The 24,183-nt window shown below is 36.8% G+C and overlaps 2 pseudogenes; both read right to left on the reverse strand.

Annotated features, from left to right (window-relative positions):
* Window positions 1-13,946: 13,946 nt before the first annotated feature.
* Window positions 13,947-17,289, reverse strand: LOC110770829 (uncharacterized; annotated as a pseudogene).
* A 1,317-nt stretch (window positions 17,290-18,606) lies between these two features.
* LOC148294048 (uncharacterized) lies at window positions 18,607-19,245 on the reverse strand (annotated as a pseudogene).
* Between the last annotated feature and the right edge of the window lie 4,938 nt (window positions 19,246-24,183).

Raw genomic sequence — 24,183 nt, forward strand, 5'->3', positions numbered from 1 at the left:
CTTGAAGGCCTTGTTCATTGCCTTCTTGACATCCTTCCTAGAGGGAAGGATTGAAGTTCATGTGTGCACTCCTTTGTTTGCAAAAGGGCATCCTTAATGATGCCACACACATCCAGGAGCCTCAAAGATCCATTTGTCTCCACACCCATGGGATAAGGTTTGCTGAGAGTGAGGCAATAGAAGAAACTTCTCAACACAATCATGCAAATCTTGGAAAAGAGAAAGGTCTTGTACTTTGCAGTTGAATGTTCAATTTGGTGTTTCAGTTTTCTTTCCTTCCCTTTGGCATCTACTCAATAAATATCACACGGTTCAGGAGACGAGCAACTCATCCTCTTCACAGAGGAATCAGTCACAACGTGATTTCGATCTGTTTCCAAAAACTATATAAGCGATGTTTATGCATTGTCTCCCAACCACCGGATCACAAACCCCATCAGCACCTATATTTTACTTATAATATATAGCATGAGTATCTTCAAATCGGTCACAATGTCAATCAACCATAAAAGATGCAGAACACGAATGGTATTGTACCGTCTCTCTCTCTCTCTCTCTCTCTCTCTCTCTCTATGTATATATATTAATGAAAGGGAATAGCTAGCTCTTCTATCCTGTTGGAATAAACAAATCAAGTGCCTCATGCACTGTGATAGTGTCAGAGTAAATAAACCAAAGTGCTTATGGCACAATGATAGTGAGCAGCCCTTTCGTATTTTATTTTGGTTGCCTTCTATAGTGGTTTTAATTTAATAATAGTATGTGGTTCTTGCTGGACCACAATGTCTGTTTGTAAACTCTATAAAGAGAGTTGTCAGTGTGTTGTTTTCGACAGAGAAATGCTAAGGAATTATAAGAGAATAACAATCATTCTCAAAATACGCTTTCTTTATTCTTGTCTTTGAATGTGTGTGAGTGTGATATAGTTTGTAAACTAATCACCCAGTCAAAGAAGTTTGGTATCAAGTGTTTGTATACCAACAAACTGGTATCAGAGCTCTCTGTTCAATTCAGTTTTGCATGGCTTCTAGTATGGCGCAGATGCAAGTCCCTGTATTGAAGAAGGAGAACTATGAAAAATGGTGTATTCAGTTCAAAGCTCTCTTTGGATCCCAAGACCTTTGGGATGTGATCTGTAATGGGTATACTGAACCCACTGCAGAGGAGGAGGCCACCTACACCGCTGATCAAAAAACTACTCTACGAGAACAAAGGAAAAAAGACAAGAAGGCGCTGTTTCTAATCTATCAAGGAGTGGAAGATTCAACGTTCGAGAAGATCGCCGAAGCGACGACGAGCAAGCAAGCGTGGGATATTCTCAAAACCGTTTTCAAAGGTGTTGATCGTGTTATGAGAATACACCTTCAATCATTAAGGGCCGACTTTGAATCCGCCCATATGAATGAAGGAGAAAATGTCTCCGACTACTATTCACGATTGGTTTCGATTGTGAATCAAATGAAGAGAAATGGTGAGAAAGTTGATGATGTTAGAGTCATGGAGAAAATTCTCCGGTCTCTCACACACAGCTTTGAGCATGTGGTGACAGCGATTGAAGAATCAAAAGACTTGGCGAAGATAAGTGCAGAGGAGCTGCTAGGATCTCTCCGAGTTCATGAGCAACGTATGCAGAAGCATGTGACATCCACACCACCTAATCAAGCTTTGGAGTCAAAGCTAAATCTTGATAAACTACGAGGAAGTAGTGGTGCATCAAGTTCACGACGCGGAGGTTCTCACGGAAGAGGTCGAGGCCAAGGACGAGGGCGTGGCAATGCAGAAAGTCGTGAGGAAAAGAAAAAGAAGATCAAGTGTTATAATTGCAACCAGCTTGGACATTATGCCTCAGAGTGTTCAAAAGAGAAAAAGAAGGACCAAGTCAACTTTTCAGAAGCAACTAACAATGAGAGTAATGAACCTACTCTTTTGTTAGTACACAATGAAGCTGGTGGTCAAGGTGATGTTTGGTACCTTGACTCTGGTGCAAGCAACCATATGTGTGGAAGAAGAGAGTTCTTTGTTGAACTCAACGGAGAAGTTCGTGGAGATGTGAGCCTTGGAGATTCTTCAAAGCTATCTGTTGAAGGAAAGGGAAGAATAAAAATCTTCCAGAAAAATGGCAAAGAAGAATACATCTCTGATGTTTACTATATTCCAAGTATGAAAAGCAATATTCTCAGCATTGGACAATTACTCCAAAAGGGGTACGTTGTTCTCATGGAAAATAATTCTCTCTTCCTCAAAGATGCAAGTGGAAGATTAATTGCAAAAATTCCAATGACGAAGAATCGCATGTTCCCGTTGAACCTAAATACCAAGAAGGAAAAGTGCTTCCTTGGTCTCATGGAGAAAGAGTCATGGAAGTGGCATTTCCGATTTGGCCATCTTCACTTCAATGGCCTAAAGCTTTTGTCAACAGGAGGAATGGTGCATGGTCTACCACTAATTGAGGCACCGAACCATGTTTGTGAAAGGTGTGTACTAGGAAAGCAATCAAGAACTTCTTTCCCTAGAGGCACGGCATGGAGAGCAAAGGAGCCACTACAATTGGTACACACGGATATTTGTGGACCATTGGAGCCTATTTCATTTGGAGGTAATAAGTATTTTATTACTTTCATAGATGATTTCAGTAGAAAGGTGTGGGTTTACTTTCTCAAAGAAAAATCTTCAGCCTTTACTGTATTCAAGAATTTTAAGGCTCGCACTGAAGTAGAAAGTAAGTGTAAATTGGTGACTCTTAGATCTGATCGAGGGGGTGAGTACACTTCAAATGCATTTCAAGAATTTTGCAGAGAACAGGGGATAAAGCATCAGTTGACGGCTGCCTATACCCCACAGCAAAATGGGATAGCCGAACGAAAAAATCGCACTATCCTTGAAATGACGAGGTCCATGCTAAAAGAGAAAAGTTTGCCGAAGCAATTCTGGGCAGAAGCTGTTCAATGTTCAGTATATTTGCTGAATAGATGTCCAACCAAGAGTGTCAAGAACAAGACACCTCAGGAGGCTTGGAGTGGCTACAAACCTAATGTTGCACATCTACGTATCTTTGGATGTGTTGCATATGCTCAAGTACCTGAAGCCAAAAGAAGGAAGCTTGATGATCGTGGAGAAAAATGTATCTTTGTAGGATATAGTGAGGAGTCAAAAGTCTACAAACTCGACAATCCATTAACAAATAAGTTGGTGATCAGTAGAGATGTTATATTCAGTGAAGAAGAAGCATGGAATTATAGCAGCAAAAAGAACATTGAAAATCTGGTGGCGGATGAACCTGGGCAACTTCCAGAAGTTGCAACACCAATCACTCACCAAGCTCCACCAAGCCCTTTACAGTCCACTGAACACACACCGACCCCACTGAGTGCTCGACAGAACTCTGAGCTCTCAGCATCTCCACCAAGTCTTCCCTCCTCAACTAACAGATCTGCTACATCATCTAGTCGCAGCAGCAGCAGCTCTCTGACTCCCATCAAAATGAGAGATCTCACGGACATTTATGAGCATGAAGAAGGTAATACAAACCTGTTTTGTTTGTATGCAGATCATGAGCCATTATCGTTTCAGGAAGCTGTACAAGAAGATTGTTGGAAATCAGCAATGGAAGAAGAAATCCATGCAATTCAGAAGAATGACACATGGAAACTAACAAATTTGCCACCACAACAGAAGGCTATTGGTGTCAAATGGGTGTACAAAATCAAGCGCACTGCAGATGGTAGTGTTAATCGGTACAAGGCAAGGCTTGTAGCTAAAGGCTACAAACAAAAATATGGAATAGACTATGAAGAAGTCTTTGCACCTGTTGCTCGACTTGATACCGTGAGGTTGTTAATCTCACTTGCAGCACATCACAATTGGAAGATTTACCAACTTGATGTCAAGTCAGCTTTTCTCAATGGTGTTCTTGATGAGGAAGTTTATGTTGAACAACCTGAAGGATTCAAAATAAAAGGTGAAGAACAGAAGGTGTATCGTTTGAAGAAGGCCTTGTACGGTCTAAAGCAAGCCCCAAGAGCTTGGAATTCACGTATCGACAGTTATCTTCAAGAAAATGGATTTGTTCAATGTCCATATGAACATTCTGTTTACATGAAGAATGGTGGTGAAGGTGAATTTCTTATCCTTTGTCTTTATGTGGATGATCTAATTTTTACTGGTGGTAGTGAAAGTATGTTTGCTGAGTTCAAACAGTCCATGTTCAAGGAGTTCGAGATGACAGACAATGGATTAATGTCCTTTTTTCTTGGGATAGAAGTCAAGCAAGAAAATGGTGGAATATTCATCTCTCAGAAAAAATACATGAGAGAGATCTTGGAGAAATTCCAGATGAACAGTTGTAATTCTGTCAACACTCCAGTTGCTACAAGTCTCAAGTTAACAAAAGAGGGAGAAGGGAAAATTGTTAACTCAACTTTATACAAAAGTCTAGTTGGAAGCTTGAGGTACTTAACAATGACGAGACCTGACATTGTTTATGGAGTTGGACTTATAAGTCGTTACATGGAGACACCAAGAGAATCTCACTGGTTAGTGTTCGGTTCATTTTTACACATGATTTTTCATGTTATTCACCTATTATTTTGAGTTAGTTCTTGACATTTTATAGCTTTTTACTTCCTTTTTGTGTTTTCTTAGATTTTACCTTGGTTAGAATGAAAATGAGCTAAAAGTGCATTATTGGTTATAAATTCTGATTTTGTTCATTTTCGTAGGTCAACTTCTTGGCCTGGGATCAACATGCTCTGGTGCTCGGATGGGGTGAAGATCTTCATGAAACTTGTTCCAATGGATGTTAACTACAACATATCCAAATTTGAGCTTCATTGGACAAGTATTGCCTATCCAACCAATCCAGCATGTTACCACAGCTCTGGAAATCCGAAGTGCTCCAGCTTTTACCTCCATATTGTTATCTTGATTCTTCTTGTTACCATAACACTTGGTAACAAGAAATTACCTTGGTTAAGAGATATTTTCAGAGGCAAAGAGCATATTTTCAATGACAAAGCTTCATCATGGCAAGGGGACAAAGTTTGAAGCTTTAGCAAAAGGTGGAGTTTTATATATTAAAAGTGAGCTGGAAATCATGGGCTAAAGGAAGATGAATGTGCAATCTGCAAAGCTGATGACAATTCCTTCATTCTACAATATAGAACGTGGGGGATTAATTTCATTGGACTATTCTACACATTGAGAGCAGATTTTGGAGAGCTTGGAGCTAGGAGAAAGCCAAGGTGCAGCCAAGCAAAGTGGAGAAGAAAGCTTCCACCATTGATGACCTTGAAGCTTTCATCATTTTCTCAAAATCTGTAAACTCTTTCTAATTTTATTTTGAGCTTGTATTTGGAATAAGTATGAGCAACTAAACTCCATAGCTAGGGCTTAGGTTGAAGCCCTAAACATGATTACCTTATTGTTTTGATGCTTGAGTGTATGAATTTCTAGATATTGTTGATGAATTCCAATTCACCAAATTAATCTATCCTTGATGTATGTTCTTCTTTGATTGATCACCTTTGAAAGCATGCTTCTTGAGATTGTTGGGATTATGTGTATCTTCATGTTATCCTAAGCAATAAATGGATGAAGTAAGAATCATCCATGTGAATTGGTTTCTTGAATACCTAATGTAAACACCATGCTATTAGGGTTCTTGTGATGTTCATATTCTCTTTGAACTTAATGGGTTTTTCTTGTAATTGAATCAAAGTACTAAGCACACCTAGATTCGATTATAGGGAAGGCACAAGTATTGTAGCACTCGTACTGCACTTTACGTACATTAGAGAGAATCAATGCGTCTTGAGCCACTCGTACTGGTCTTGATTGCGAACATCTTCAACAACACGTTTAGAGTTCATCACTTGAGTATCCATGAACATTGGTAGAATTGTTTAGGGTGGATTCCGAAACCCTAGTGTTTGTTACATCTTGATTCCACTCTTTGATATTTCATCTCTGCCTTTCTTATTCAATTTTAAAGTCCATTTACTTTCATGCAATAGAAATAGGTCACTTCAAACAAATCAAAACCCCCCCCCCAAATGTGTGTGTGAGTTGCGTGTTTGACACGTTACGTGTCTTTGTTACTGAATTTTATTTCTTTCTGTAATTGTTTTGGACTTTTGGTCCGTGATGTGTTCTTGTATTTTCTGTGCTGAATCCAACCGTATAAAGAACGTGAATTTTGGACAAACAGTTGGAAAGTTATAGGCAAAACACTGGACAGAGGTCGAAACTGAAAAGCAGAGAATTTCGACTCTGTGAAAAACGACCGGTCTCTTTCACCTAACGACCGGTCGCTCATCACGTCCAAATTTGAGTTTCGACTCTGCCAAAAACGACCGGTCATCACTGTTCATGCGACCGGTCGTCACTGTTCATTTTTCACTGTTCACGATACTATTCACAGCACTGTTCACAGGTGATAAATAGGTGATAAAATGGTGATAGAAAATGCTGTTTGTGTTTTTCTTTAGTTTTCTTGTGTTGTTTCATTTCTTTTACATTTCTTTACTTATTTTTAGTTTCCATTTTGCATTTGTGCATTTGTGGTGTGTCAATTAAGTGTTCTTTACGTACTCAAACTAGAACTTATAGGAAACTGACAAGTTCTTCGTGGGATCGACCCCGTACTTACATAATCTATACTTCGTTAAATTCGTGCACTTGCGGGTATTTTTAATTGGTTGTTTGCACATTAATTTGTGTCCTCTTAGGAATGCAACAGTTAGCTGCTAAAAGAATACTAAGGTATATTAAAGGTTCTCTTAATTTTGGCCTTTTTTATGCTTATGGAGAAGATGCAAATCTAGTTGGCTACTCAGATAGTGACTGGGGAGGTGATCGAGATGGAGGAAAAAGCACTACAGGGTATGTGTTCTATCTTGGTTCAACAGCTTTCTCTTGGACATCCAAGAAGCAGGCAATTGTAGTTTTGTCATCATGTGAAGCCGAGTACGTGGCACTTTCTTCAACTGTATGCGAGGGCATTTGGTTGAGAAATTTGTTGAAGTCTTTGAATCACTCACAAGAAGAATCTACTGTGATTCATGTGGACAACAAGTCTGCAATCAAGCTTGCAAAGAATCCAATACAGCATGGAAGGAGCAAGCATATTAATATAAGGTTCCATTTTCTAAGAGAGCACGTGAAGAAGAAGACAATTGAACTTGAATATTGTCACACCATGGAACAGGTGGCAGATATCTTCACGAAACCACTTCCATTTGATTCCTTCAGAGAGCTACGTGGAATGCTTGGGATGAAGGACTCTTGATTTGAGGAGGTGAATGTTGGAATAAACAAATCAAGTGCCTCATGCACTGTGATAGTGTCAGAGTAAATAAACCAAAGTGCTTATGGCACAATGATAGTGAGCAGCCCTTTCGTATTTTATTTTGGTTGCCTTCTATAGTGGTTTTAATTTAATAATAGTATGTGGTTCTTGCTGGACCACAATGTCTGTTTGTAAACTCTATAAAGAGAGTTGTCAGTGTGTTGTTTTCGACAGAGAAATGCTAAGGAATTATAAGAGAATAACAATCATTCTCAAAATACGCTTTCTTTATTCTTGTCTTTGAATGTGTGTGAGTGTGATATAGTTTGTAAACTAATCACCCAGTCAAAGAAGTTTGGTATCAAGTGTTTGTATACCAACATATCCAGCATTCCAGCTCTGCCTGCCTCATGTCCCCGGTGACGAGTTCTGTATCACTCTGCCCAGGAAATATTTTTGCATTAATTTATATTCATGTGGTACATTGTCTGTGTCAGAATCATTCATCACCTTCCATTTCCTACCAACTGGTTTTTTTAATATCATACACATGCATATGCTGCTAGTGTTCGAAAAATCGGCCTAGGCGGCCGCCTAGGCGCGGCCTGGGCGGGTCTGGGCGCCTGGGCGGATCCTTCATCTCCGAGAGCTTCGGCACCATGTGGTAAACTAAGCTAAGAAGATTTGGCTGGATCTGCTCCACGAGCTTGCGGCGGCAACACCGGGTGGTAAAGGCGAAGAAGATGACCTAATGGAATACGCTAAAAATAGAATTTTAAAAGTACAGCCGACCGGCTATACTCTTTAAATTGCACAATCTTGATTTCTATTTTTTAATTACTTTATTTAGTAGTTATGTTTGAATTATTATTTACTTAGTGAATAATTAGTATTTAAATATTTTATTAAATTAATTTTTTTTTAAAATAATTACCATTTATTAAGAAATATAATTTATGAAGTTAATTAAAATATTTATTTATTCACTAAAGAAATAATAATTAAAACATAATTACAGATGAAAGCAATTTACAATTTAGTACTTTCACGTTTAATAATGTATTATACACATACGTACGTATTTTTTTATTAATACATCTGTGTTCTGCACACGTACGTCTTAAAGACTCAGTAGAGTTCACTTTTTTTAGCAAACGTACAATACTCGTATTATACAAGTATGTACGTATTTTTCATGTTTAATACACATAATTTTGAAAATTTTCAATAAGATACACAAAATTCACGTATTATACACTCTCACATATTATTGAATAAAAATAATATAGTGGTCGAACATTTAAGTTGTAATTTGCAATAATTTTACCGAATGAAACACGTATGTATTTTATTAGTATTTTTTTATGTTTCATATTTTACTAACTATGAATGAATGTACAGCCACACGGCTATACCCCTTTTTTCAACTATACTTGGTTTTTTTCAAATAATACAGCCACGCGGCTATACCCGGTTTTTTATAATTAAAAAAAAAATAGTATAGCAGCGCGGCTATATTCGGGGTAGTCATTGCCCACTGATCACCCAACCTTGTTTTAAATCTAATATAAGATGAGCACCTTCAAAGGGGTAATTGTATCTGATAAACTACACAACAAACCATAGAATATATATAACAGTAAGGCAGTAACTCTTCTATCCAGCATTCAAGCTCTACTTGCCTGCCTCCATATGGAGACGAGTTCTCTATAACTCTGCCCCGAAAATATATAAATTCAATGGAAATGATCACCTAACACAATATTTTACATTAAGAAATCAATTAAAATCATGTGGTCACATATTGTCTGTGCTAGAGACTCACAACCTTGTTATGTGCATGCATTTGAATTTTCCTGTGCTCAAGGGCGGAACGAGTAATTTTTTAATGGTTGGGCTAGCTAAAGTTATTAGCTTAAAATTTAATGATTTTTTTTTTTTTGGTACTTACAATTTCTATAGTCTTTCTAGAAATAAAAGTAAACATTAAATCATATAAAACCAAGCTAGTTCATAGCTCCATAGACTAATTTTCAATAAGTTTTAACATAAATCAAATAGAGTTTAACACTATAGTGGATTGAACATCTAAGGCTTTTTACTTAGATTGACCTTAGGTTCCTTCATATCATACATGAAAAGTTGTTTTATGTAAAAATATTGACTAAGTATGAAAAATGGGTTTTCGGAATAATCATTTTCTCAAGATAATTTTTGGCGGCTTTTATTCCTCACACATCAAATATGAAAAACTTGATTTTTTAGGATTTTAGTATGAAGTATATATTGACTTAATGAGCCATCATTTTTAGCCTAAATCGTATTTTGCACTAAAACCGATTTTTCATATTTTGATTTGGTGGGAATTTGATTTTCTAGTATTTTTATTTGAACCCAAATGGGGGGTACTTCCTTATTTACATTGTAAACTTAAGTAAATGGAGTAATATAAAAATAAATAAAAGTAAAATGTAAATGCAGACACAGCAATTAATTCTATTGCTAATTCATTTATTTGTCAAATTGTGGTTGTTCACAGAGGAGGCAAGATCTGCATTTGCCACGTCTCTGTCTTTCTCAAGAAAATAATCGAGGCTAATAAGCAAAGAGGCTCATTATATGGGGCTGTTATTACCACAAAGAAAAGCAACTATGTGGAGATTCAAATCTGCAAAACTACCTTGTGAGTATTGATTATCTTTGATTTATTTGTGTTTAATCATCTCCTGGCTGTTGAGAGAATTGGAATCTTGCCAACTATAATGTCAATTAAATTGCACAAAATTCTTGAGACTGAATTTTTACACCCTCAAGTTGAAAAGCTATGTTGCTTGAGTAAAAATTGGTTCAAGTTATTCACCCTCAAGTTTTTCAACTTTTGCAAGAGATCATTCCATTAAATCACTGTATTGTTTATTTTGTTTGATGGGTTATTCATGCATGGGAAATTGAATTAACTTTTTGTTTAATCTGTCATCAGGAAATGTTGCACAATTGAAAAAGGACAAAGCAAGACATAGAACAGATATGTTTTGTGTCAAAGGAGTATATTTGTTTTGGATCTGATGAGAAAATACACATACGTCTCTTTCATATACAAGTATGTTTGTTCAATGTCTACAAAATTGGATGATTTTCATCCCTAATGGTTGAAATATAAGAGAGACTCTGGATTTGATCAAGCGCCTGAACAGGCACTCAAGTCCTTCTATATCTTGAATGTTTGTCTCCAAATCCTGGAGCCAAATTTGCACATTCTCAACTTGCATTGCCGTTGTGTATCACTCTGCCCAGGAAATATTTTTGCGTTAATTTATATTCATGTGGTACATTGCCTGTGTCAGAATCATTCATCACCTTCCATTTCCTACCAACTGGTTTTTTAATATCATACACATGCATATGCTGCTAGTGTTCGAAAAATCGGCCTAGGCGGCCGCCTAGGGGGGGTCCTTGGAGCGGCCTGGGCGGGTCTGGGAGGCTGGTCGCCAGGGCGGATCCTTCATCTCCAACAGCTTTAGGCGGCACCATGTGGTAAACTAAGCGAAGAAGATTTGGCTGGATCTGGTCGACGAGCTTGCGGTATCGGCCTAGGCGGCCGCCTAGGCGCTGCTTGGGTGGGTCTGGGCGCTTGGGCGGGTCTGGGCGCTTGGGCGGGTCTGAGCGCCTGGCCGGATCCTTCATCTCCGAGAGCTTTAGGCGGCACCATGTGGTAAACTAAGCAAAGAAGATTTGGCTGGATTTGGTCCATGAGATTGCGGTGGTAAACGCGAAGAAGATGACCTACGCTGTAAATAGAATTTTAAACGTATAGCCAACCGGCTATACTATTTAAATAGAATATTTAATAATTCTAGCCGCGCGGCTAGAATCATTAAATAGAATTTTTTTAGAGTATAGCCGCTTGGCTATCCCCTTTCTATTTCTCTTTTTTAATTACTTTATTTAGTAGTTATGTTTCAATTATTATTTACTTAGTGAATAATTAGTATTTTTTAAAAATTTTAAAATTTAAAATTTATTAAGTAATATAAATTTTAATTTATGAAGTTAACTAAAATATTTATTTATTCACTAAAGAAATAATACTTCAAACATAATTACAAATGAAAGTAATTAACAATTTAGCACTTTCATCTTTAATAATGTATTATACACATACGTACGTAATTTTCATTCATACATTCGTGTTCTGCACGTGTCTTAAAAACTTAGTAACGTTCACGTTTTTAAAAAAGCAAACGTACAGTAGTCGTATTATACATGTATGTACGTATTTGTCATGTTTAATACACGTATTTTTTGTACAAAAATTTCAATAAGACACACAAAATTCACGTATTATACACATAATTCTCACATATTATTGAATAAAAATAATATATATTAACAAAAATATAGGGGCCGAACATTTGAGTTGTAATTTACAAAAATTTTGCCAAATGAAACACGTACGTATTTTATTAGTATTTTTTACCGTTCCGTATTTTACTAACTATGAATGTATGTACAGCCAAATGGCTATACTCAATTTTTTTTAACCTGTATTTGGGTTTTTTAAATAGTACCGCCGCGCGGCTATACTCGTTATTCCCTAAATCTTTTTTAAAAATAGTACGGCCGAGCGGCTATACCTGGTTTTCTTTCTAATTAAAAAAATAGTATAGCCGCACACTGATACCAGGAGGTAGTCGTATCACACGCCGATCACCCAACCCTGTTTTAAATTTAATATAAGATGAGCATCTTCAAAGAGGTAACTGTATCTGATAAACTACACAACAAACCATAGAATGTATATAACAGTAGGGCAATAACTCTTCTATCCAGCATTCCATGGAATTTGATCACCAAACACAATATTTTACATTAAGAAATCAATTAAAATCATGTGGTCACATATTGTCTGTGACAGAGACTCACAACCTTGTTACGTGCATGCATTTGAATTTTCCCTGTGCTTTTCTTCATGAAATGCATTTATATATGCTATATTATGATATTGCAGGACCATCGCATAGCTCACATGTAAATGCAGACACAACAATTAATTATATCGCTAATTAATTTATTTATCAAATTGTGGGTGTTCACAGAGGAGGCAAGATCTGCATTTGCCACGTCTCTATCTTTCTCAAGAAAATAATCGAGGCTACTAAGCAAAGAGGCTCATTATATGGGGCTGTTACCACAAAGAAAAGCAACTATGTGGAGATTCAAATATGCAAACTACCATGTGAGTATTGATTATCTTTGATTTATTTGTGTTTAATCATCTCCTGGCTGTTGAGAGAACTGGAAGCCAACTATAATGTTTAATCACCCTCAAGTTTTTCAACTTTTGCAAGAGATCATTCCATTAAATCACTGTACTGTTTATTCTGTTTGATGGGTTATTCATGCATGGGAAATTGATTAACTTTTTGTTTAATCTGTCATCAGGATTGTGTTGGAAATCCCTCCTTAGTGGAGTCAAGGAGTGCAGCAACTCACGTGGGCATGTTGTTAAAGGGAGGAAACAAGGCATGTGAAGCAGCTGGAAAAGAGAAATTTGTGGGCTGCTGAAGGTGCATGGCTCGAGGCTTCTTTATGAGCCTTTGTGCATGTGGGCATGTGGCTGGTCCCTTTGTTGACATGTGTGTGTGGCTGATTTTGGAGAGAAAAATCAGCCTTACTTTATTGACTATTAAAAGAGCACCAAAGGAGAAAAGGTGCGGCTGCTTTCTTGGTGCTTGTCTGGGTGATTGAATAATGCTTTGTATTATTTGTCTTTGCTTTTCCTATTTAATAAGGAGGCTTGGCAAAGAGAAGTGTGAGTGTGCTTGTGTCGCACCAAAGAGCCAGAGAGAGAGAGCACGGCAGAGAGGAGAAATGGGAGGGAGTGGACTGCTTGTGAGATGCAAGCAAGCAGTCCCACGAACTCCAGGAGATGTTTCAGCTGGTATTTAGCTGGGTTCATCAAGGTTCAAGAGAGGATATATCTCTTTGAGAGAGAGTGTTTTTCATATTTATGAGAGAGGGTGTACAAGGGGTGTATCCTATTTGATACGGGACTCGGGTTGGGTATAGAACTCTTGAGTGGTTAATTCTTGTACTTGTATCTTTCGAAGGTGGTGACTCTCCGGGGATGTAGGCAGGTTTTTGCCGAACCCCGTAAATTCTTGGTGTGTTCTCTCATGTATTTACTCATTGTCATATTGAGCTTGTTGGTTAGTTTGTGTATTTCTTTCATCCGGTTATGCCGTGACGAGGGGGGAAACCAGTGTTTTCCCAACAGATTGCACAATTGAAAAAGGACAAAGCAAGACATAGAACAGATATGTTTTGTGTCAAAGGAGTATATTTGTTTTGGATCTGATGAGAAAATACACATACGTCTCTTTCATATACAAGTATGTTTGTTCAATGTCTACAAAATTGGATGATTTTCATCCCAAATGGTTGAAATAGAAGAGAGACTCTGGATTTGATCAAGCGCCTGAATAGGCACTCAAGTCCTTCTATATCTTGAATGTTTGTCTCCAAATCCTGGAGCCAAATTTGCACATTCTCAACATGCATTGCCGTTGTGTAACCAGATTTCATAGGCTCGTGAGTAATAAGGGCATTCAATGCAGCATCCACCTTTTCAAGTTCATTCATATCTACAGTTTCCTCACCCTCACAGGATACTCTTTTGGGCTGCACTAGCCTGGAAACTAATGACCAACTGCTTGACTTTGATTTTGAACCAGCTATATATGAAGGACAACAAGGATTCAAACACAGCAACAGTGACTGCATCTAACTCTTTCAACATGTTGATCACAGCTGGAGTTTCATGGTTTTTGTCGGTTCCCTAACTTTCCTTGACCTTGAAGGCCTTGTTCATTGCCTTCTTGACATCCTTCCTAGAGGCAAGGTTTTTTCTAACCTCACTCATGAAGCTCATGTCACCTCCTCGTCTTCTGAGCATAATGGATTTTAGTTCATGTGTGCACTCCTTTGTTTGCAAAAGGGAATCCTTAATGATGCCACACACATCCAGGAGCCTCAAAGATCCATAGTGGTTCATTGATCCATTTGTCTCCACACCCATGGGATAAGGTTTGCTGAGAGTGAGGCAATAGAAGAAACTTCTCAACACAATCATGCAAATCTTGGAAAAGAGAAAGGTCTTGTACTTTGCAGTTGAATGTTCAATTTGGTGTTTCAGTTTTCTTTCCTTCCCTTTGGCATCTACTCAATATATATCACACGGTTCAGGAGACAAGAGCAACTCATCCTCTTCACAGATGAATCAGTCACAATGTGATTCCGATCTGGATCCAAAAACTATATAAGCGATGTATATGTATTGTCTCCCCACCACCGGATCACAAACCCCATCAGCACCTATATTTTACTTATAATATATAGCATGAGTATCTTCAAATCGGTCACAATGTCATGGGATGCATTGCACAATCAACCATAAAATATGCAGAACACGAGTGGTATTGTACCGTCTCTCTCTCTCTCTCTCTCTCTCTCTCTCTCTCTCTCTCTCTCTCTCTCTCTCTATATATATATATATATATATATATATATATATATATTAATGAAAGGGAATAGCTAGCTCTTCTATATCCAGCATTCCAGCTCTGCCTGCCTCCCGTCCCCGGTGACGAGTTCTGTATCACTCTCCCCAGGAAATATTTTTGCATTAATTTATATTCATGTGGTACATTGTCTGTGTCAGAATCATTCATCACCTTCCATTTCCTACCAACTGGTTTTTTAATACCATACACATGCATATGCTGCTAGTGTTCGAAAAGTCGGCCTAGGCGGCCGCCTAGGCGGCGCCTAGGAGTGGCTTGGGCGGGTCTGGGCGCCTGGGCGGATCCTTCATCTCCAAGAGCTTTAGGCGGCACCATGTGGTAAACTAAGCTAAAATATTTGGCTGGATCTGCTCCACGAGCTTGCGGCGGCAGCACCAGGTGGTAAACGCGAAGAAGATGACCTAATGGAATACGCTAAAAATAGAATTTTAAAAGTACAGCCGTGCGGCTATACTTATTAAATAGAATACTTTCAAAGTATAGCCGCGCGGCTATCCTCTTTAAATAGCACAATCTTGATTTCTATTTTTTAATTACTTTATTTAGTAGTTATGTTTGAATTATTATTTACTTAGTGAATAATTAGTATTTAAATATTTTATTAAATAAATTTTTTTTTAAAATAATTACCATTTATTAAGTAATATAATTTATGAAGTTAATTAAAATATTTATTTATTCACTAAAGAAATAATAATTAAAACATAATTACAGATGAAAGCAATTAACAATTCAGCACTTTCACGTTTAATAATGTATTATACACGTACGTGCGTATTTTTTATTAATACATCTGTGTTCTGCACACGTACATCTTAAGACTCAGTAAAGTTCACGTTTTTTAACAAATGTACAATACTCGTATTATCTAGGTGTGTATGTATTTTTCATGTTTAATACACATAATTTTTACAAAAATTTTAATAAGATACACAAAATTCACGTATTATACACATAATTCTCACATATTATTGAATAAAAATAATATAGTGGCCGAACATTTAAGTTGTAATTTGCAATAATTTTACCGAATGAAACACGTACGTATTTTATTAGTATTTTTTTCCGTTTCATATTTTACTAACTATGAATGAATGTACAGCCATACGGCTATACCCCCTTTTTTCACCTTTTTAAATACTATAGCCGCGCGTCTATACACGGTTTTTTATAATTTTTTTTAAAAAAAAATAGTATAGCAATGCTGCTATACTCGGAGGTAGTCATTGCCCACTGATCACCCAACCTTGTTTTAAATCTAATATAAGATGAGCAACTTCAAAGGGGGTAACTGTATCTGATAAACTACACAACAAACCATAGAATATATATAACAGTAAGGCAGTAACTCTTCTATCCATCATTCAAGCTCTACTTGCCTGCCTCCATATGGAGACGAGTTCTCTATAACTCTATCCCGAAAATATATAAATTCAATGGAAATGATCACCTAACACAATATTTTAAGTTAAGAAATCAATTAAAATCATGTGGTCACATATTGTCTGTGCCAGAGATTCACAACCTTGTTTCATGCATGCATTTGAAGTTTCCTGTGCTTTTCTTCATGAAATGCATTTATATATGCTATATTATAATATTGCAGGTTCATTGCATAGCTCACATGTACATGCAGAGACAACAATTAATTATATTGCTAATTGATTTATTTATCAAATTGTGGGTGTTCACAGAGGAGTCAAGATCTGCATTTGCCACGTCTCTGTCTTTCTCAAGAAAGTAATCGAGGCTAATAAGTAAAGAGGCTCATTATATGGGGCTGTTACCACAAAGAAAAGCAACCATGTGGAGATTCAAATCTCCAAACTACCATGTGAGTATTGATTATCCTTGATTTATTTGTGTTTAATCATCTCCTGGCTGTTGAGAGAATTGGAATCTTGCCAACTATAATGTCAATTAAACTGCACGAAATTCTTAAGACTGAATTTTTACACCCTCAAGTTGAAAAGCTATGTTGCTTGAGTAAAAAATGGTTCAAGTTATTCACCCTCAAGTTTTTCAACTTTGGCAAGAGATCATTCCATTAAATCACTGTATTTTATATTCTGTTTGATGGGTTATTTATGCATGGGAAATTGAATTAACTTTTTGATTAATCTGTCATCAGGATTGCACAATTAAAAAAGAAGGACAAAGCAATACATAGAACAGATATGTTTTGTGTCAAAGGATATATTTGTTTTGGATCTGATGAGAAAATACACATACATCTCTTTCATATACAAGTATGTTTGTTTAATGTCTACAAAATTGGATGATTTTCATCCCAAATGGTTGAAATAGAAGAGAGACTCTGGATTTGATCAAGCGCCTGAACAGGCACTCAAGTCCTTCTATATCTTGAATGTTTGTCTCCAAATCCTGGAGCCAAATTTGCACATTCTCAACTTGCATCATTGCCGTTGTGTATCACTCTGCCCAGGAAATATTTTTGCGTTAATTTATATTCATGTGGTACATTGTCTGTGTCAGAATCATTCATCACCTTCCATTTCCTACCAACTAGTTTTTTAATATCATACACATGCATATGCTGCTAGTGTTCGAAAAATCGGCCTAGGCGGCGCCTAGGAGTGGCTTAGGCGGGTCTGGGCGCCTGGGCGTATCCTTCATTTCCGAGAGCTTTAGGTGGTACCATGTGGTAAACTAAGCGAAAAAGATTTGGCTAGATCTGCTCCACGAGCTTTCGGTGGCATCACCAGGTGGTAAACACGAAGAAGATGACCTAATGGAATACGCTGTACGCATCGTTTTGTTGGGTAGGAGTTATTAAGCTATACGTATCGTTTTGGTAGGTTGGAGTTATTAAGCTATGGGCCCAACAAACAAAATCCCTTTCGGTCTATACCCAAAAATTGCAATGTAATATTTTTAACTAATTAGAGTATTATTATATGCTTTATGCTCAACTTTTTCCCCATGTTTTATATCAATTATGGTACTTTTTAATTTAGGCCTCTAATTTATATATAATTTTATTTTGCATGCTTTTGGTATAAATTTATCATTTATAATAAAAAAAAATGATTATAAATAATAATAAAAAACGCCTAGGCCCCGATTGCTAAAATATGAAACCTAATATGAGAATATTTGTGTGTGGGAATTTTTTGTGTATTCTTCTCCTTGTATGAGGTCATATTTATAATACAACGAAACTTTAATGAGCAAGTAAATAATAAATTGATATTTCTATTTATAGTAGGAAATCATGAATTAAAGTAAATCAAATATAATTATAATGGGAATCCTTGGTGTGTAAGGAAAGAAAGTTAATGGTCCACAAGTGACGCCAACACTACCCCTCACGTTGGTGCATAGATGTCGCCAATGCCCAACTAGTCCAGTGAATTGTGGAACTGATGCACGGTAGCGGCTATAAGTTGTTGTCCAGCGACCCAAACGTACCCAAGATACAGAGAATAGAAGGATAAACCTGTAGAATCGAAGTGGAACGAAGAATTTTGAGTTCTAGGGCTAAATTCCCAAAGAAAACTCTTTAGACTAAGTCTGAAATTATATTGATTAAAAAACTGAATACAAAAGTCTCTTAATAGCCTATTTATACTAGAATACACCAGCCTAGAATTCCTAGTCCTAGTTTACTCAGAAAACCTAATTGATAAAGGAAATTAGAAACAAAACAAGAAACTTAAATCAAATCCTAATGAAGAGAGGAAAACATTTAATTTAATAATTTAAAATATCTAAAACTTAGGCCTTTTTGACTAGGATTGATGCTCCTGCATCAACTCCACCGGGTTGGAAAGAACTTGACTCTGGCGAGAAAGCTTTCACAACTTCAGCATATATCTCTGGATCAATCCTTTTTAATTCTTCTTTAGGAACCCATGCGCTCTTAGTAGCATTCTTACCCAACCATTTCACTAAGAACCGCCTATACTGGTTACCTCTCCTTGACTTTACCTCTTTGACATCCAACACATCTTCAACAATTTCAGGTTGAGCCTTTGGAAGTTGTTGGATTTGTGCCTCTATTGAAACTGGCTCGTCATCAAACCCTTCAAATGAATACAAGTCAGACACATTGAAAATTGGGCTAATTTGGAGATCAGATGGCAGCTCTAACATGTATGCGTTTGAACTAATTTTCTTCAACACCTTGCATGAACCAAACATTTTAGACTTCAATTTATGGTATGTGCCTTTCGGAAATCGGTCTCACCTCAGATGCACCAAAACCATATCACCTTCTTCAAAATCTTTGATTCTTCGGTGTTGATTTGCAGCGGCTGCATATGACTCATTAGTAGCCTTTATAGCTGCCTTTACTTCTTCATGTACTCTTTTCATGTGATCTGCAAAACCCTCTCCTTCATCACTCAACCTCATTTCTTGTGGAAGTGGAACTAGGTGCTATTGGCTGTTTTGTAATTCGGACATAAATAATGTGCATACATGTGCGGGTCAGATACGAGAATCACAGAGTAAGATGATGAGGTCTCGTGTGGTGTCCTATCTCTTTGTGCACAAAATTTCTTGCAAAACCAGAGCTGAAGCCAGTTGAGATTATACACGAGTTGAAAGACTATTATTGTATGGACATTTCATACTACCATGCATGGTTTGGCAAAGAGTTAGCTTCTTTTGCCTTTCATTGAGCTTGTCTTTAACGTCTATAATGATGCTGTTGAAAGCATTGGCGTTGCACCGAAACTGGACATAGTCCGGGTGCTTTGCTTTCCGATCATAAGTTGGCTTTGATTTTGTCTTTTGAGCCATCATTTTGATTCTTGTCTTTCGTTGGTTTTGAGCTTCCTTCTTTTGTGGTGTCATTTCTTGCGCCATTTGTGATTTTAAACAAGAAGGGATGAAAACACTATTAGGACAAGTAGAGATAAACTACAAGGAAGAAGTATAAATAGTTAAGGAGAAAATATAAAACAGAAATTGCAGTGCAGTTTGTGGTTCATGGAAACGGCAATGCAGTTTTTGTTAATGCAATGCAGTTTGTAGTTCATTGCATTGCATTAATGCAAACTGCATTGCATTAGTTTGCATTGCATTAATAGAAACTGCAATGCAATTTCCGTTAATGCAATGCAGTTTGTAGTTCATTGCATTGCATTAACGCAAATTGCACAGCATTGCAGTTCCCATCAATGCAATGCAGAAAACATAAATATTTGATGCTCTTCCTCTTTTAAAAGGAGCAATCCAAAAGGCAAAACATCAAACATAATAGACATATAATAGGAGCAATCTAAAACACAAAATATAACAGAATGCTTCCATCAACTTGACATGAAATGGAAATATCAGAATAGTCAAAACAAGAACTGCTAACTAAACCGGAAACTGCAGTGCAGTTTCAGTTTTCTTCAATGCAGAAAACAGATATATTCTCTTTTCTCTCACTACGAATGATGCCAAAAAGAGTTTCGCTCGCAAGCTCCGTCTCATTGCCAAATGGAAAAATCAGGAAAGTCTAAACCCTAAAGAACTACAAACTAAACCGTGCAGTTTCCATTTTCTGCGGTGCAGAAAAGAGTGCCGCTCGCAAACTCCGTCTCTTCCTCTTTCTATGGTGATGTTTTGGTTTTAGAGGTTTTGAAACCAAAACTAAACCCAAAACCTAAACTACATTGCAGAATGAAGAATGAACAGTAGGATAGAGCGTTGATTTTCTTACCATTTTTTGTTGAAAGAGAGAATGAAGAATCGTCTTCGATCGTTGGTTGTCTTCGTTAGTGGTGGTCGCCGTTGATGCGAACGATCGTCTAAGATTTTGGGAATTTTTGTGGAACTATTGAAGCAGTTTCTGGAGTTGAAGATGAAAGGTCGCGCTAAGGGGGTTAGGATTCAATTTGAGTGTCTATTGTTTCTGGTTAAGTTTTGGGTCTTTTGATGTCGTTTTGACAGCTGTAGGTTTTGGGTGAAAACCAAATATTGAAATTTGACAATAAAGGCATAATGGCATATGTTGTAATTTTGATTTTTTTAATGATATTTTTGTAAAATTAGGTACTACATTTTGGTCTTTGGCCTTATGCTAATTAGATGAAATTGTATTCCTATCTTCCAAATTAGTAAATTATATTGTGTTTTAAAACTAGAGCTCCCTTTCTATAATAACCTATGTGGTTATTTCTCGATTTTATTATAGAAAAGCAAAGGTGAGTAAACGGTACCCTGTCCTTCAAGGGATTAATCTAAAATGTTTCACTTACATGGAGCTAAAACAAGCTACCTATGGATTCAAGGAAGAACTAGGTCGTGGTGCTTTTGCAACTGTTTTCAAAGGAGTTTTAGCATCTGATAATGGGAGATGTGTTGCTGTTAAAAGATTGGACAGTCTGGTCAGAGAAAACGATTTGGAATTCAAAGCTGAAGTGAGCGCGATTGGCAGAACAAATCACAGGAATTTAGTCCAGCTACTAGGATTCTGCAACGAAGGGCAGCACCAAATTCTTGTATATGAGTTTATGACCAATGGCTCTCTAGCAAGCTTCCTCTTTGTGTATATATTTAGTTTAGATGATATTGTAAAATTGTTTGCGTATAACATTCCGTGTATGCCAAAATTTGAAAAAAAAAAAAAAAAAAAGATTTCAAATACATTCAATCTAATATAGTTCTTGTTTTTATAGCAAATTTAGCTTTGCGGTCAAATCCAAATCCTTCCATCGAAACGGATTAGATATATCTCCGCACCAAATTAGCCAAGAAAGCTTGATTTTCATTTCCTCGTACCATCTCCCAAGCAGAGGCGGATCGACGTTGGGACAAGAGGGGGCTGAAGCCCCCTTGGAATGCTGAAAAATTGGGAAGGGACTCCATGAAAGCCCCCTTGGACTGCTGCTGGAAGCCCCTGCACACCAACTGCTCGATGAAATTCCCAGCCGAACTCTTCCTCTGCTGCTGCGCATTGCGCACGCTGCGTGCTAATTTTTTTTCAAAACCTGCCTTGCCAAACGACGTCGTTTGGTCCAAGGCTCAGTCAATTTTGTTTTAATTGACCTGGCCTCAAAACGACGTCGTTTTGGGCCAGGTTTTAAAAAAAAAAAAAAAAAAACAGCATCACTTACACCCGATTCTGCACAGCAGCTTCAAACTCTTCATTCCCAATTTCACATCTTCATTCCCATATGTATGTGTTATTATTCTGGTCTAATTTGTGAAACAACCTGCAAATAAAATCAGGAAACGACTAAACTAAAGATAGAAACCTGGAACTTACCCTTGTATATAAGTCTGAAGTTGATTTGGAAATTTGACTTTTAGTGACGAAAAATCTAAAGAACACCATCGCAGAAAATTTTTAGCCACGAAAAATCTGATGAACATCTGTTGCTAAAAACTTTTGGTGACGAAAAAGCTTCAAATTTCTGGGCAAAACAGCAGCTGGGTTTTTATAGTTCAATTTGTTTATGTTATTCCCTTCCATTTTCAGTGCTCACCTTTATGTTATTCCCTTTCATTCATGCTTCCTCTTTTTCTAGCCTCCGCCATTCATGCTTCCTCTATTTAGAAAAATTTTGGAACTTTTACACTAAGCCCCCTTGGCCACATAATCCTGGATCCGCCACTGCTCCCAAGTAACCAAATAGATTTTCTTTTTTTCCTCATAGCCAAGAGGAACCTTTGTTCAGGCAATCCAAACTTTACAGACTGAAGAAGTTAAACTTGACCAATTGCCTAGAGCTGACTGGTTGAGTTACCTAGCTTAGAGATAGAGGCTTACTCATTGCCTTTTCGAAGAGGGAAGCCTCTGGTGGACTTTGCCAATCACCTTTTGGTAAGCTACGTACACTTTCTGCTTCATGTGTATCTATTGGTTGCACCACCAAATTTTATGGTGCGCTTTTATGCATTCTTGTTCTTACCAACATACTTGTATTTTTTCAAAATTTTAATTCCAACTATCTCCAATTATCTCGTAAATATTTCTCGAATTTAAAATTGAGAAAAATATTAGAGAATAAAGTGTATCATTGATAACTTCCCTAAAACTTTCCCCAAACCTAGTAGGAAGGATAGGACTCCCAAACACTTTCTTAAACCAAGCTTATTATTGGAGAGCTCCTCCCTAAACTTGACTACTTTCCCAAACTTCCCCTCAAATATAAGGAAATTATAGGGAAAGTGTTTGGACTAATAATGCGATAAGGTCACGAGAGAAATAGACTTATTGGTGTATCCCAAAAATCTAACCTTATTATGGTATATTATACAATCTTACATAGATCCGTAGCAAGGTATTAAATATCGATAATATCCCCGATATTATCCTGATAATATCTAATTTTTGGGGGTCCGATATTTTAACAACTAACCATAGTGTTATCATCAATATATCGATATTATCCTGATATTATCGGGAAGATATTTTCAACATTTTTATTAATGATTTGGGTAATATATCGAGATATTATCGGTAATATCCCGATAATATCCCGATACGAAACCCAAAAATATTTATATACATGGTATTTGTGAAAACCATTTTACTCCTTCAACACCTTAACCACCATATCACTTATGTTTTTGTGAAAATACTAAAATATTTATATATATACATGATTTTGTTTTGAATTCTTTTTGCAAGAAACAAATTTTCACATGAGATGAGTAGTAACTATGGTTATACTCATAACCAACCATTTCCCTACCCTTCATATCCCTTTCCTGTTGGGATGGAATCAAGCGACTCATGGAAAGAATCTGAGACTCAATCTTCAAATGATTTTGCTTATGGACAACGTCAACCAATCTCGGATCCATATGGGTGGCATGTTAACAATTACATGCAAAACTATTTTGGGGATTTATCATTTGATGACTACTCTTCAAAATATACTTACTCTACACATAGAGATGATGAAGATAGTGAAAATTTTGAACCTCATAGGAACTCTATGTGGTACTAAGTCACTCATGTATCTTACCATGCAATGTATAAAGTGTAAAATATTGTAGTAATTCATTATATATAAATGATTATGGTGTGTTTAATCTTCTTTCATTAATTACTACATATTTTCTACACTTACGGTGTTTGCCAACTCGCTATATAATCAACTTAAATCAGTTAAATCCATCATGCAATCATTTCCTTCCAATTTTTTGTGATAAACTAATAGATAATTGACTAAATATACATCCTGCAAAGTTTCAATAAAAATTTCCAAGTTTTTCTTACAATTTCCGTGGTTTTTATTCAATTTTTTCCGATATCAATATTTCCTGCGATATTTCCGTGTTTTTTGACTTCTGATATTTCCGATACCTCCAATATTTAAGACCTTGATCCGTAGTATGTTTATTAGT

Source organism: Prunus avium, chromosome 6 (assembly GCF_965620075.1).
Source record: "Prunus avium chromosome 6, drPruAviu1.hap1.1, whole genome shotgun sequence".
NCBI lineage: Eukaryota > Viridiplantae > Streptophyta > Magnoliopsida > Rosales > Rosaceae > Prunus > Prunus avium.